The sequence below is a fragment of the Dipodomys ordii genome, unplaced genomic scaffold, assembly GCF_000151885.1.
Source record: "Dipodomys ordii isolate 6190 unplaced genomic scaffold, Dord_2.0 Scaffold9, whole genome shotgun sequence".
Lineage (NCBI taxonomy): Eukaryota > Metazoa > Chordata > Mammalia > Rodentia > Heteromyidae > Dipodomys > Dipodomys ordii.
In genome coordinates, this window is record NW_012267225.1 from 19253096 (window position 1) to 19268087 (window position 14992).

Below are 14992 nucleotides of genomic sequence, written 5' to 3' on the forward strand. Positions count from 1 at the left end.
ACGCACACATCACACTGGGGTTTACCGGTTGTTGGAACCGCAGCCAGTGTCCTTGGGGCGATCAGTAGCGGAAAGTCACCTGCCCAGTGGGGCTCGGAATTGTTCCCAAAGTGTGAGACTCCCGCCCCGCCCCCCCAAGCAATAAGGGGCTCCTGCATCCGCCACCGTCACATTCCTTTAGACCGTACCCTCTTCCCAGTCACCGAGGCCAAGAGTCCTGCGAAGCTTGAGGCTTGACTTTATTTCACGTCTAATCCTCCAGACTACAGAATCGATTAAACAAAAGCCCAGGTTCTCTCTCTCTCTCTCTCTTTCTCTCTCTCTCTCTCTCTCTCTCTCTCTCTCTCACACACACACACACACAAATGGCCCGACTTCCTCCCCAGACTTGGCAAGAACATTTGCAATCAAATGACCCTATTTTTAAGTTTATTTTAACTTGCAATTTCAAGTTATTTTTACTCTATTTGCGCAAAACCGAATGTTCTACGAATTTATCCTGTAATGCATTTCATAAGAGGCAATGAAAGCTGTGTTGCCTAATGGGGAAAGAGTCCTGGGATGTATAAGTAAGTGATGGTTCAAATCCCAACCTAGTTATGTGACTTTAAACAAGTTACTTAACCTCTGTGTGTCTTAGTTTTATCGTCTGTAAGATGGTACCTGCTGGCATTTAATAAATTGATCACTAAAGCTCTTATAATTGTCTGGCAGATACTATTCAAAAGCTATTATATTAATGTTAAAATGGTTAAGTGAACTTCAAAATATAGGAACATGCCTATAATCACAGCACTGGGAGGCGGAACCAGGAGGATGGTGAGTTCAAAGCCAGCTAGGGCAATGCAGTGACACCCTGTCTTAAAAAAAAGTTAGGAAGCTGGATGCTGTGGTTCACTCCTGTAATCTTAGCTACTCAGGAGGCTGAGGTCTGAGGGTCACAGGTCAAAGCCAACCCAGACTGGAAAGTCCATTATAGACTCTTATCTCCAATTAACTACCAGAAAATTAGAAGTGGTGCTGTGACTCAAAGTGGTAGAGTGCTAGCCTTGAGCAAACAGTGCTTAGGCCCAGAGTTCAAGCCCCATGACAGACAAAATAGGAACAAAATTTATATATATTTGTTGGTATTGGGTCTTGAACTCAGCACCCTGGCTGTCCCTTAGCTTTTTAACTCTAGTTTAGCACTGTATCACTTGAGCCACAGCTTTGCTTCCTACTTTTTACTGGTTAATTGTGTCTCACTGATTTTCCTGACAGGGCTGGTGTTAAAATACCCATCCTCAGATATCAACCAGCTAAGTAGCTAGGATTTTTGTGTGAACCACCAGGACCCAGCTATATTTTTATTTATGTATGTATTTGTTTGTGTGCTTGTTTGTTCATTGTGACATTTCCACACATGTGTATAATGCATTCCAGTCAATCTCCCCATCACTCTCTGTACCTCTTCCTCCTTCATAATACAATGTCAGTAGGGTTCATTATTGTATTTTGATACATGTCATCAACCTATTTTGACCATATTCATCAGTTCACCCTTGTTAGCTCAACTCCCCTCTTGCTAGTAGTATCTACCCCTTAACAGACTCTGTTCAAAATGCTTGTTTTTGTGTGCTATGAAGTGTGTAAATGCAAATTAGAAAACAGTAAATGTTTTATGCATTTCTATATGCATTTAAGTTCTAATGCAGTACATTTTTATATCATCTAGACCCTTTATTTTGGTTAGTTATGAGATATTTACATATAACCTTCAAAAATCACTTAAGAAACTTCTCTGTGATCTTTAAAAGAGTTCACATTATGAAACAAATACACATTTTGAAAGTATTTACAGAGGGCTGGGAAGGTGGCTCAGTGGTGGAGCGCTTGCCTTGCATGCCTGAGGCCCTGGGTTCGATTCCTCAGCACCACATAAGCAAAACGAAAAAAGCCGGAAGTGGCGCTGTGGCTCAAGTGGTAGAGCGCTAGCCTTGAGCTGAAGAGCTGAGGGACAGTGCCCAGGCCCAGAGTTCAGGCTCCACAACCGGACCCCCCCCCCAAAAAGAAAGTATTTACAGAAAAAAAATCCATTATCTTTATTAAAATACTGTACCAAGTCCATTTTATTTAGGACAATCTGAAAGCTTATTTGAGAAATGAAAAGCTAGCTTCTCTGAGATCACTACAAATATTTTATATGAAAAATCCTTTATTATATAAAAATATAGCATGATGACAACTTTTATTGCATCCATTTCTGGTTATAAATGAGCAAACGTTGGGAGAGTTTAGAATTATTAAAAGCTGAGTGCCATTGACTCATACCTATAATACTGGCTACTCAGGAGGCCTAAATCTGAGGATTGAGGTTCAGAGTCAGACAAATAGGGAAGTCGTGAGATTCTTATTTCCATTTAGCCATCAATAAGCCAGAAGTAGAAGTGTGGTTCAAGTGGTAGAACACCATCTTTGAGTGAAAAAGCTCGGGCTCTAAGTTCAAGCCAAAAGAAAAAAGAATTATTACAACTATGACTAATTTCTGTATGGCATGGATGACTTTCTGTTTACTATAATTTGTGAGCCTTTTACAAACAGGAAAGCAGAGATACATACAAGGAAAAAATATATAAGTGTGTATTCTCTCCAGCACCAAGAAAGACAAGGCTGGGGCTTGAACTCAGGGCCTGGGCACTTGTCCCTGAACTCTTCAGCCCAAGGCTAGTGCTCTATCACTTTGAGTCACAGCTCCACTTCAGTTTTCTGGTGGTTAGTTGGAGATAAGAATTTCCTGGACTCTCTTGCCCAAGCTGGCTTTGAACCTCAATCCCCAGATCTCAGCCTCCTGAGTGCTAGGTTTACAGGCATGAGCCACTAGCACCTGGCTAAGCTTTTTTTTTTTTTTTTTGGTCGGTCATGGGGTATGAACTCTGGGCCTGGGCACTGTCCCTCAGCTCTTCAGCTCAAGACTAGCGCCCTACCACTTGAACCACAGCGCCACTCCCAGCTTTTTTCTGCTTATATGGTGCTGAGGAATCAACCCAGGGCCTTATGCATCTGAGGCAAGCACTCTGCCGCTGAGCCAAGTCCCAGCCCTGGCTAAGCTTTTATTAAATTCATAAACTCCCCTTGTACCAGATTTGAAGATGTTTTTCTTTCAGGAGGCTGAGATCTGAAGAACATGGTTTGAGGCCAGCCTGAGCAGGGAAGTTTATGAAATTCTTTTTTTTTTGGGTCCGGTCGTGGGGCCTGAACTCTGGGCCTGGGCGCTGTCCCTCAGCTCTTCAGCTCAAGGCTAGCACTCTACCACTTGAGCCACAGTGCCACTGCCGGCTTTTTTCTTTTTGCTTATATGGTGCTGAGGAACTGAACCCAGGGCCTCATGCATGCAAGGCAAGCGCTCTACCACTGAGCAACCTTCCCAGCCCCAGTTTATGAAATTCTTATCTCCAATTAACCACAAAAACAAAGGAAGGAAAGAAGGAAGGAAGGAGAGAGGGATGGAGGGAGGAAAAGGAAAAGGAAAAGGAAAGGGCAAGCCAGAAATGGAGCTATGGCTTAAGTAGTAGAGTATCAGCTTTGAGTGAAAAAGCTAAGGAACAATATTGAGGTTCCAAGTTAAAAGTTTCAGTACCCCCACAAAACAATAATAATAATAATAAATAATATACAGGCAGGCTTGGGATGCGGCACGAGTTGTAAAGTGCCTTCCTAACAAGCACAAGGCCCTGAGTTCAAACCACAGTGTGACCTGACAAAATTACACAGGAGATCTTATTCTTCCAAATTTTGTGTACTAATAAGAGTAAAAGAGAAACATTTTTTTCTTAATTTAATGCAATAGGCCAACAACTTCTAAAATCCTGCTGCCTGTCCCTTTCTGCATTGGGGCAGTTTAATGATACTCACTTTCTAGGAACATGCACAGATGGTAGCTTAAAGGTCTAGCCTCTTGTAAACAGCTGAAGAATTGCATGGGCTGAGCCTGTGGGTAAACCCACAGAGTTATTTAGAGAAACATGTTTTCCAGGGAATATACTTCTAGGAATTGTGCCCTCATCCCTGAGGAAGAAGAGTTCAGTTGTCTCCGATGCCCAAACTCAGGATCTTGCCCTTAACTTTGCATCTAAGGCTAGACCACAGGTTCTTAGATGGAAATCCAGGGCATCAAGCAGGGAGTGACCTTTTAGCACACTCCCAAGCCAGTTTGGGAGAACTGAGTTTTGAAATCATATGTGTCAAATCAGGTCCCAATATGATTACCATGTGAATCACTGTCCAAGTTCAGATACTTCAGATTGGATTTCAGAGTGCTACCAGATGACTCATCCTGTGAGCTTCTATTCAAATAAGCACAGTGTCAGTCAGCAGCTAATAGGGTTCCCTCTGAGTCACAGCTTCGCATTTAGTACAATAACTGTGAGTCACTAAGTACCAGCACCATCTGAATTGGTTCCTGAATGGTACCTTGAGCTTCTAGCTTGAGAGTTTAGAAGCTGCTGCTTGGGTGAGTCAGCTCATAGTACAATGGAATGTCCTCCTTTCGAGGCCATTCACAAGAAAGTTTGATGTGGATGAGTGCTCAAGGTAATATTGTATGATTAGGACTTCATACAATAGATAACCTTGTTTCTAATTCCGCTGATTCAACTCGAGCTACAATATTTAAGGAGAGAATCATTTGTGAAATATAAGAATATGCTTAGTTTCCCAGAGGTGATACATGAATTATTCCTAAAGTTGTTAAAGCCATTGATCTTTCAGATTTCTAGTAATTAATTTCTAGTAATTAATTTTACTCTATAAAGTCTTTCTCCTATCCATATTAGTCCTTGCATTTTCAAAAACAGCACCTCCTGTGAAGGTACATAGTTGATTTTGTGAGGAGCTGGGCTGAACAATGTGCACCGCTGACTGACAGTGAGAAAGAGGAGACTTGCTGTCTTGGTTATGGCCTAGTCACCTCTGACGCTAACTTAATCATGGCTGGCATCGCTAAAACATGTTTGTACTGCTGCTTTAAGACTAGCAACACTTGGCACCTGTGTGTGTGCGTGTGTGTGCATACCCATATTCACTTGCACTGAATATCAAACCCAGGACCTCACAAATCTGTCACTGAGCTACACCCTCATCCCCAAGCACCTAACACTTCTAACTTTTTTAGAGTTGCATGGCTAGAATCAGGACTAAGTCAATGAAAAGAATTTGTGCAGCATACTCCTTACCTGACCTTTGTAAATGGCTTCTATGCTTCACAATGGGGTGGTTGTGATATTGAAGAGACTCATAGATTTCTTAATTTGTATCAAAGTCTCTCCATACTTAAAAATGTTTATTTTCTGATGGCACCAACAGAATTTCTGGTCCATGGATTCTGCCATATATCTTAATGTATTTTTATAAATACCACATCTAATGACATCATGGATATTATTTACATATTCCCTACTCTCTAGTTTGTGTGTGTGTGTGTGTGTGTGTGTGTCTGCGCGTGTGTGCAAGTGCACATGCATGTGTGTTTTATGGTACTGGGGTTTGAATCAAGGCCTCGTGCTTGCTAAAAAGGTGCTCTACCCCTTGAGCAAGAATACAATGTACTTTGATTATACATTACTGTATTGCTCTTTCTTAATCCCCCATCCCATGGGTTTAATACTTTCTGACTTAGCATTCCTGGTAATTTCAGGTTGTTAGAATCCTTTAATTGAAGCAAAGTTTCTACATGAATGTGCCAGGTTTCGAGAAGGAGTCCTTAGGTGCTTTTGTAAGATTTATGATTACTTTGAACTTTCTAGACTTGAATTGTACAAATAAAATACACAAGTTAGATGTGGAGCTTAAGCTGGGCACTGGTGGCTCATGCCTGTAATCCTAGATACTCAGAAGGCTGAGATCTGAGGATCACAGTTCAAAGCCAGCATGTGCAGGAAAGTCCATGAAACTCTTATCTACCACCAGAAAACTAGAAGTGGTGCTGAGGCTCAAGTGGTAGAGCACTAGCCTTGAGATGAAGAGCTCAGGGACAATGCCCAGGCCCAGAGTTCAAGTCCCATGACCAAAAAAAAAAAAGTTAAGCTTACTAAAATTTACATTAAATACGCTATTACCAAAAACCATGTAGATCAGGGTATCAATCTCAACACAATTGATATTTTGGGGTGAATATCTTTGGAGGGCATTGTGCAATGTCTTATAGGATATCTTGGCCACATCTTTGACCTCTATCCACAGGATACCAGTAGAAACAAAAATGTCTGTAGATACCAAGTATTTCCAGGGTGAGTAAAAACCCCTCATTACTGCTCTAGATCAAGATAAATAATATTTTCATCCCTCACCCCATAAGACTCACTTCTCTTCCTCCTAGGCAGCGCTACTGTAAAGAATCACATTTTTTGTTGGTGGTGGTATTGGGTTTGAACTCAGGGTCTTGTACTTGCTACACAAGTGCTCTTCCACTGAGCCACTCCCCTAGCCCGTTTTCCCGTTAGTTATTTTTTCAGATAGGAGCTGTAATTTTTACCAGATGTAGTTTTCTTTGTACTTACTCTGTTTTGGATTCACTGAGCATCTTCTATCTGTTGGCTCATGTCTTCCGTCATCTTTAGACATTTTTTCTCTCAATATCTCTTCAGATTTCACAATTCCTCCTGTTCTGCACCTTCCCTTCTCTACCAGCTTTTGGGACTCAAACTGTATACATTCTAGACTCTTTCCTTTTCCCCTTGTCATGTCCCTTGTTCTCTGCTCTGTCTGCTTCATTTTTAGTGATCTGTTTCAATTTAAAAACTTCATGTTAACCTATGTTTTGTTTTAATAAGCCTGTCTCTGTTGTGCTTTCTCCTTGGTCAACCCAAACAGTGACTTATTTTAACATCTTAATGTAGTCCATTTGAGTCTTTTGAATAAATTAAAATTCACTGATGAAATTCCTCCTCTTTTCATCATTTATGTCTATCTCATTTTTGTTTGTTTGTTTTGTCGGTCATGGGGCCTGAACTCTGGGCCTGGGTGCTGTCCTTCAACCCTTCAGCTCAAGGCTAGTGCTCTACCACTTGAGCCACAGTGCGACTTCCATTTATTTCTGCTTATGTGATGCTGAGGAATTGAACCCAGGGCCTCATGCATGCAAGACAAGCGCTCTACCACTAAGCCACCTTCCCGGCCCCTTCTATCGCATTTTTGTCTATTAAACTCAATATTTACATTGTCTGTATGCTTGCCTGTTGCTTGTTTTTATTTTAAAAAATTATCATTTTTAATTATATCTGGTAATTTTTGTTGTATGTAGACATTTTCTGTACACTTGTGACATTTCTTCCACCAACAAGTTGATCTTGCTCAGGAATTTTCTCTCAGAGGATGAAGGGCAGATGATTTCTGGCCTAACCAGTAATTAAAATAAATTTGGGGTGGTTACAATTTTAACCATCTGTGGCTTCCTTTTGTTCTCAGGAGTTTCCTTCCAGGTTTCAGATTGATAGCATGGTGGATTCTAGCTCCTTGGTCTTCATAGACTAGACTGACTAGACTTAGTAGATTTAGTTTCACCCGCAGAGATTTTCCTCTTTGCCTTTTGCCTCCATTTCCCTATGTGTCTGTGTGTTGTTGGGTTTTTTTTCCACTCCGCATTAGGTCTTAAGGATGTCAGTCATGATTTTGGGGAGGACTTATTTTTCTACATGAGACTAGAGTCCAATTATCTCTTCAGCAGAGGCCTCCAGGAAAGAAAACTCTTGGTGAGTGACTCATTTGACTCATTTGGAAGAGCCCTCTCTCATACAAACTCTAGTTTATTTAATCCTCTTGGCTCCCACAATTGTGTGGTGTCTTTAGAAATTTAATTTTAGTTTTTAGCTTAGATTTTATTTTTGCCTAAGTGGAATAAATGGTCTGCTTTGACTTATTGAAACTTTATGAGTTGTTTTGCTTTTACATTTAGTACTACATTGCACTCTCATCTTTTTATGATAGCCTATGTTTCTAATGGAACTAGAAAAATGAATATTATATTTTTTCTCTTATGTATAAATGTAATATACATTTAGTAAAGCATAAAATGTTGGAATGAAGGAAAGAAATGTGTTGGAATCCTTGCAACTCATTATGCCTCAATTGCTGCTGTATAAGTAAACACACACACTGGAAACAGAGAAATTTTGACTTTGCCCACTTGTGAGCCTTAAGTCTAAGTATACAACTATGAGCATACTTATAGTAATGTGTACACCAAAAGGACCAAGTAGTTTTTAGTAAGTAGCACCTGCTCCTCTAATTTTACTCATCATTATCTTAAGCCCCTGATCCGGGGCTTCTTTTTACTTTAAACATTTATATTTTGATAGGATTCTATTTGTACAGATTAAAAATGTTTTCATTTCAACAAACTTCTGACAAATATTTTTAATATAAAATATCTGTACCCATAACCTAATATCTAAGGAAGTGTTGAATAACTTTATGAATTAATATTTGGCCAAATTGTTGTCATTTGTATATTTTTGAAAAATTGTTCCCTGAAACCCAAAAGTTCAGATCAAATTTAGCTGCATTAAGACTAGTCACTCTCAGTAAAATTCACAATTAACTACTTGTAGAGGTTAATCCAAGATGTTGTTAATCCAGTAGAGGTTAATCCAAGATGTTGGCAGTAAGAGGAGAACAGAAGAAATACTTAGGAAAACATTAGCTGTTTGACCTTTTCAGAGGAGACTCAATGTAGGGGCTGTAATTTTAGCATTATGTCTGTGAATGATTTACGTACAATTAATTTTCATATTAAATTTCCTCTTTCCAAACTTCTTTTTTTTTTTTTTGGTCCAGTTGTGGGGCCTGAACTCTGGGCCTGGGCGCTGTCCCTCAGCTCTTCAGCTCAAGGCTAGCACTCTACCACTTGAGCCACAGTGCCACTTCTGGCTTTTTTTTTTTCTTTTTGCTTATGTGGTGCTGAGGAATCGAATCCAGGGCATCAGGCATGCAAGGCAAGCGCTCTACCACTGAGCCACCTTCCCAGCCCCTTCTTTTTTTATCTTGACGTGGGCATTTGCTTCTTAAAAAAATACTATGTTGCGTGGCACTGGTGGGTCAGACCTGTAATCCTAGCTACTCAGGAGACTGAGATCTGAGGATTTTGGCTCATAGCCTGCTTAGGCAGAAAAGTCCATGAGCTTTTGTGGCTCTAGTGATAGAGCTCTGTCCTTGAGCAAAGCAGGTTAAGGACAGTGCTTAAGCCCTGAATTCAGGCCTCATGATACACACACACACACACACACACACACACACACATACACACACACACACACACAGAGTCTTAATACATGGAAACAACTGGATTCCCTTCTAATTCCAAGATGAAAATAGTAATCCTGGAAGCAGTTGAGTGTTCCTAACCCAAGCAAAGAGAATGTGGTTTCTTGTTGGTTTCTGAGGCTTGAATCATGTCCCAGTCTTCAATTCTTCCATGCAGCAACCACCAGCTTCACTGCTAGAACTCCATATTCTGCAAAAGTCTGCCCTCCCTATGCAGATTTACATCTGGGAATTCTGTATACAATAATGTGGAAATGATCAAATTCCACGAAAGCTAATTTTTTTGTTAAAGAAAATAAGTTACTCTGGCTCTTTGAATGACCTGTGAGCTGTTCTTTTTGGAAAGATCAAGTATTTGTTCATGGAAACAGCAGAACCTTATAACAACCATGTAAATACATTTGTGTTAAAGAGCAGAAGAGGACTAAGAGTATGGAAAAGGTAAATCAAGGTGTGATAGCTCAAGTCTTTCATCCTAGCTACTTGGAAGTAGAGACTGGGTATCACTACTCAATGCCAGCCCCAGAATAAAAATCCCTGTGACTGCATCTCAGCCAACAGCTGGATACAGTGGTGTGTGCTTGTCTTCCCAAAGGTAGGAGGCCCAATGACTGGGCTCTGTATTGGCAGCCTGTCATCTCAGAAACAAAGGGAAGCACAAGTAGGAAGATCGAAGTCCAGACCAACCCAGGGAATAAAGTATGCCATTATCTAAAAAAAAAAAAAGAAAGAAAGAAAGAAAGGAAAACAAACAAAAAAAGCTAAAAAAAAAAAAAGGGACTGATGGTGGAGTTCAATTGTAGAACACTTGTTTGAATGAAGTTTAAACCCCAAGGCTGAAAAAAAATATGAAAAAGGTAAAACTATACAAAATTCAATAAAGTAAAAAGCTCATTTTTTTGCAGGTTTAACAAATATCATACATACAACAAAACTTTATTTCATTTCCTTGTCTTCTAGTGATCTTCAAAATCATGGAGGGATAAAAGTATCTATAGCTACTGGTTGAGATAGGGAATCTGTTTATTTAATTTACATGAAGTCTGTTCTGAGAATCAAGAGACTACACATAGATTGTATTCTCTGTTTTATTTAAACTGATCTATGAGCCTTTTCTCCTATACCATCATATAAGAGTGTTACGGTTTGAGGAGAAAATGTCACCCACAGGCTTAAGTGTTGTAGCATTTTGGGAGGGAGTAGATCACTAGGGTATGTCCTTCAGAGTTGAACCTGAGTTTTGTAGGCTCTCTCTGTCTCTGTCTATCCCCCCTCCTCTCTCTCTGACTTACTACTGTCTCAGAAACCACAGAGATAAGGCTCATGACTGAAATCTCTGAAATTGTGAGCTTAAAGAAATGTTTCCTCCCGTTAAGTTACAAAAGTAACACGTGGATTTTTTTCCCCTGTGGGTCTTGTGTTCTCTCTCTGTCTTTCTCTCTCTTTGTCACACACACACACACACACAACCAACATAATAAATTCCTTTTTTGGGGGGGGTCTGGTCGTGGGGCCTGAACTCTGGGCCTGGGCGCTGTCCGTCAGCTCTTCAGCTCAAGGCTAGCACTCTACCATTTGAGCCACAGCGCCACTTCCGGCTTTTTTCTTTTTGCTTATGTGGTGCTGAGGAATCGAACCCAGGGCCTTGCATGCAAGGCAAGCGCTCTACCACTGAGCCACCTTCCCAGCCCCTAACATAATAAATTCCTATGTTTACCTACAAAGAGTCCAACATTCATAACTACTAAACACTTCAATTTTGAAATGTCTATCATTTCACAGCTGTTTGTTCAGTACATCTACCTGATGCTTTAGGTTAAGGGCTGGAACCTAGAATTCTTGCTACTTAAGTTTGGTACAATTTTTTTCCTTTAAGAAACAAAACCTGTCACTTCCTAGGCATAGCAGACTAAAACATTCCACCAGCTCAACCTGCAGAGAATGCCTTGGGAACACTAAGGTAATGCACTGGCGTTTCTATTAGCCAATTCTCATCAACAGCAGCCTGTTAGAAGAAAGGACTCCAGAGGCATTCACTAATGAACATCTCCAAATTACTCAAGTCTATGTAATTGTGGCTATGCACTGTTACAGCTAAGAAGCGGTGATCTGTTGGGTGGGGAGATGGTCTCAGACTTCTAGCTGAAAGACTTAATCTAAGTATTCGAGACACTTTAAAAATACTTTGATTTCTCCACAGAATCATATCAAAAATCAAATTGATGTGAGGTATGATACTTTGACTCATGTAAATATGAGGGGAAATTGTGGATTCATTGGGAATTGTTCGTGGAGACAATCCTTATGTCCTGGATTGTTCCTGATGGTCATGGGAGGGAACCAGCATAATCTGACATTTTAATGCAGTAACTATTTGAGGCTTTTCAGGCCAGATGCTCTCCCATTAGTCCATTTTATGTTACTGGAAGGGGAAACAAAGGAGGAGGCTACAATGCTTGATAAGAAATGTACTCATTATCTTGCCCATGTAATTGTAACCCCTCTGTACAGTATTTTCACAATAAAAAAAAGAAAGAAAATACCTGGAAACTGTGGCTCATGTCTGTAATCCTAGCTACTCAAGACACTGAGATCTGAGGATTGCAGTTCAAAGCCAGCCCAAAAAGAAAAGTCCCTGTAAGACTCTTCTCTCCAATTAACCACTCAGAAACTAAAGTGAAGCTATGGCTCAAAGTGGTAGAGCACTAGCCCTGAGCAAAAGAGCTCAGGGACAGCACCTGGGGCCTGAGTTCAAGCCCCATGTCTGGCAGGAATAGAGCGAGCGAGCGAGAGAGAGAGGGGGGGGAAAGAGAGGGAGAGAGAGAGAGAGAGAGAGGAAAACACTTGAGACATGATAATTTTTTTTTTTTTACAGTAATGGGGCCTGAACTCTAGGCTTGGGCGCTATCCCTCAGCTCTTCAGCTCAAGCCTAGTGCTCTATCACTTGACCCACAGTACCATTTCTGGCTTTTTCTGCTTATGTGGTGCTGAGGAATCAAACTCAGGGCCTCATGCATGCAAGGCAAGCACTCTACCACTGAACTACCTACCCAGCCCCGAGACAAGGTAACTTCTAAAGGAAATTTTTTAGCACACAAATTCAGTGGTTGAAGGGCATGACACTGGAATTGGTTTAGGTCTGGGGAGGACCTCTTGGCTGCATTATATCATAATAGAAGTACATGTGTGTGGAGAGACCACATATAGAAAACAGAGAGTGGGGAAGAGAGAGTCACAAGGACATACTTCTTACTGACCTAAGTAAGGACCTCCTACTATGCCACATCTTTTAAAGGTCATATCACTTCAGTCTGCCACATGTGGACCAGGCTACAAACACTTGATGCTGGGAAGAAAAACCATAGAAGCTGTCTATGATAACTACTGAATTCTGTCATAGCAGCAGGAACACTGGAGAATAGAGATAATAAACTAAGGTCTCCTTATACACTCCAGGCAAGAGATTGGGTTCTTGTGGGATAAGGGAGGGCAGCAGAGAGGTTTAAACATCTGACATGAGTTCTGGAGATGTAGCCACCTGGCTAAGATAAGACATACAGACAAGGATGAGGAAAGAGGTAACTTCTTAGATGTGGATGGATGACCACTCTATGTGTGGCCATGGACAAGATGTCCAGAGAAACAGAAATTACAGAGGGAGACTCAGGAGTCTATCTGGAACCCTAAAGTCTGTGACCTATACCAGAGCTCCAATTGTGGCAGCAGGCAGATGGTTGGCTCCATGTATTTAAAACTCAAAGGAATCTGAATACCAGCAGGTCCTGCCTATAATCCTAGCTAATCAAAAGGCTGAGATCTGAGGATTTCGGTTTGAAGCCAGCCTGGACAGGAAAATCTGTGAGTCTTGTGAGTCTCTTATCTCCAGCCACAAAAAATAAAAATCTTATAAGCGGAGCTGTGGCTCAAGGGGTAAAGCCTGAGCAAAACAGATAAGTGGCAGTGCCCAGGCCCTGAGTTCAAGTTCTAATACCGGAACACACACACACATGAATGTGCACGCTCCCTCCTTTCCTCCCTCCCTCCCTCCCTTTCTCTCTATCTCTCTCTTTCTCTCTCCCTCCCTCCCTTCCTCTCTCTCCCTCTCTTTCTCCCTCCCTCTCTCTTACCCTCTCTCTCTCCCTCCCCCCCTTAACCTCCCCCCACACCCAGGCATGCCAGGCAAGTACTCACTCACAAGAAAGGCATGGTCTGAGCCTGAAGCAGAAATGTGAACTTGTCATATTACTCATGTAGCTTGCAGTGTTGTGGTACTCTGAAGTATTAGGAATTTTGGTGAGCATAATCAGTAGACTATTACTGTTCAGATTCAGCATTTCCTTTTCTCAGTTATCCACAAGCCATATCTGGAGAGTCTCCAAACATTTATAATAAAGGAGCAGCAAACGCAATCATTTGGGCATCTCCAGCCCACTGCCCTGCTTTTTGTGCCCTGCAAACCCTAAGAATGAATTTTACATTTAAGTTGTTGAGGGAAAAATAAAAAGAAAATTAACAACATTTTGTGATACATAAGATTTTTACAAAATTCAGTTCCATTGTCTATAAATACATTTTTATTGGAACAGAAACATACTTGTCTGTTCATGCAACATCTATGGCTGCTTTTGAACGGCAGAGACCGAGTTGGGTAGCCATAGTAGAGAACATACTCCATTTAAGCCTAAATGTTTCCTCTCCTGTCCATCACTTAAACTGACCTACCTCTGATCTATAACATAAATGTATGTGTGGAATATCACCAAGGCCTTGAACAGTCTATACAGAAGTATATATGAAGTCCTATCAATGATGCTCTCATAAAAAATAGCCTACTGTCATTTTTTGTTGTTATTCAGAAAGACAGAAATCCATTAAGGATTGAAAACCTAATCGAAAAATCCAACCTAAAGTTCCTTTGAGGGTTCATGATTTTAACATTCAGCATTCTCATATTAACAGGAAGACTTAATGGCAATTAACAAGCCCCAACAGTCCTGATGGAGAAGGACCACAGGGAAATAATATGCATGAAGGTTTTGTGTGTAAGGGAGTTCAGCTGGCTTCCAGAGAATCAAATTACTTACAGCCTGCAGAAGCTTTAAATAGGATATACCACTCACAGTTTTGTGGCATTATAGTAGGATCATCATCCCAGGATGAAACACTGTGAGTAATAAGTGAGAAGGGGCGAAGTGTGAGGAGCACATGCCAATGACTGCAGAAAAATCATGGACATTTTTCTATAGGGAAAGTAGAATTTGTGGAAAAAGAAACACAGAGAAAAAGTGTCCAGAGATCTCTACAAGAAGAAGGGGAAGGAAACTAGTTAGTTACATATGAATACACCTATATTAATATATTTTTCTTATCTTTAATTTGTACATTTCACAGCTCATGTGCTGTGAGTGTTGAGGGAAGTTCTTCAGGCCAGCACACACTCAGTTCGGCCTGTAAGACTTGTGCCCAGCACAGACAGAATGGGAGGCAAGACTAGCAGAGTGAATCAGACTGGTGGTATCTTCACACAGGACAGGTGAGACCTGGCTCTTACTTGTAATCAAATAAGACTTTTCTTAGCACCAGACATAAAGTAGAAAATTAGAGCAATGATAGAAGGGTCCATACAAATGTTATCTTCCCTCCTTCTTCACATTTTCCTCCTCCCCCCTCCTCTCCTCCTTTTCTTTTCTCTTAGGT

The 14992-nt window shown here is 40.9% G+C and overlaps 1 protein-coding gene and 1 pseudogene across 1 annotated transcript in view; both read left to right on the forward strand.

Moving 5' to 3' along the window:
* Window positions 1–14992, forward strand: part of Rgs20 (regulator of G-protein signaling 20) — a 98506-nt gene that overhangs the window by 32486 nt on the left and 51028 nt on the right.
* LOC105980364 overlaps window positions 1–14992 on the forward strand; it is a 44850-nt pseudogene that overhangs the window by 1401 nt on the left and 28457 nt on the right.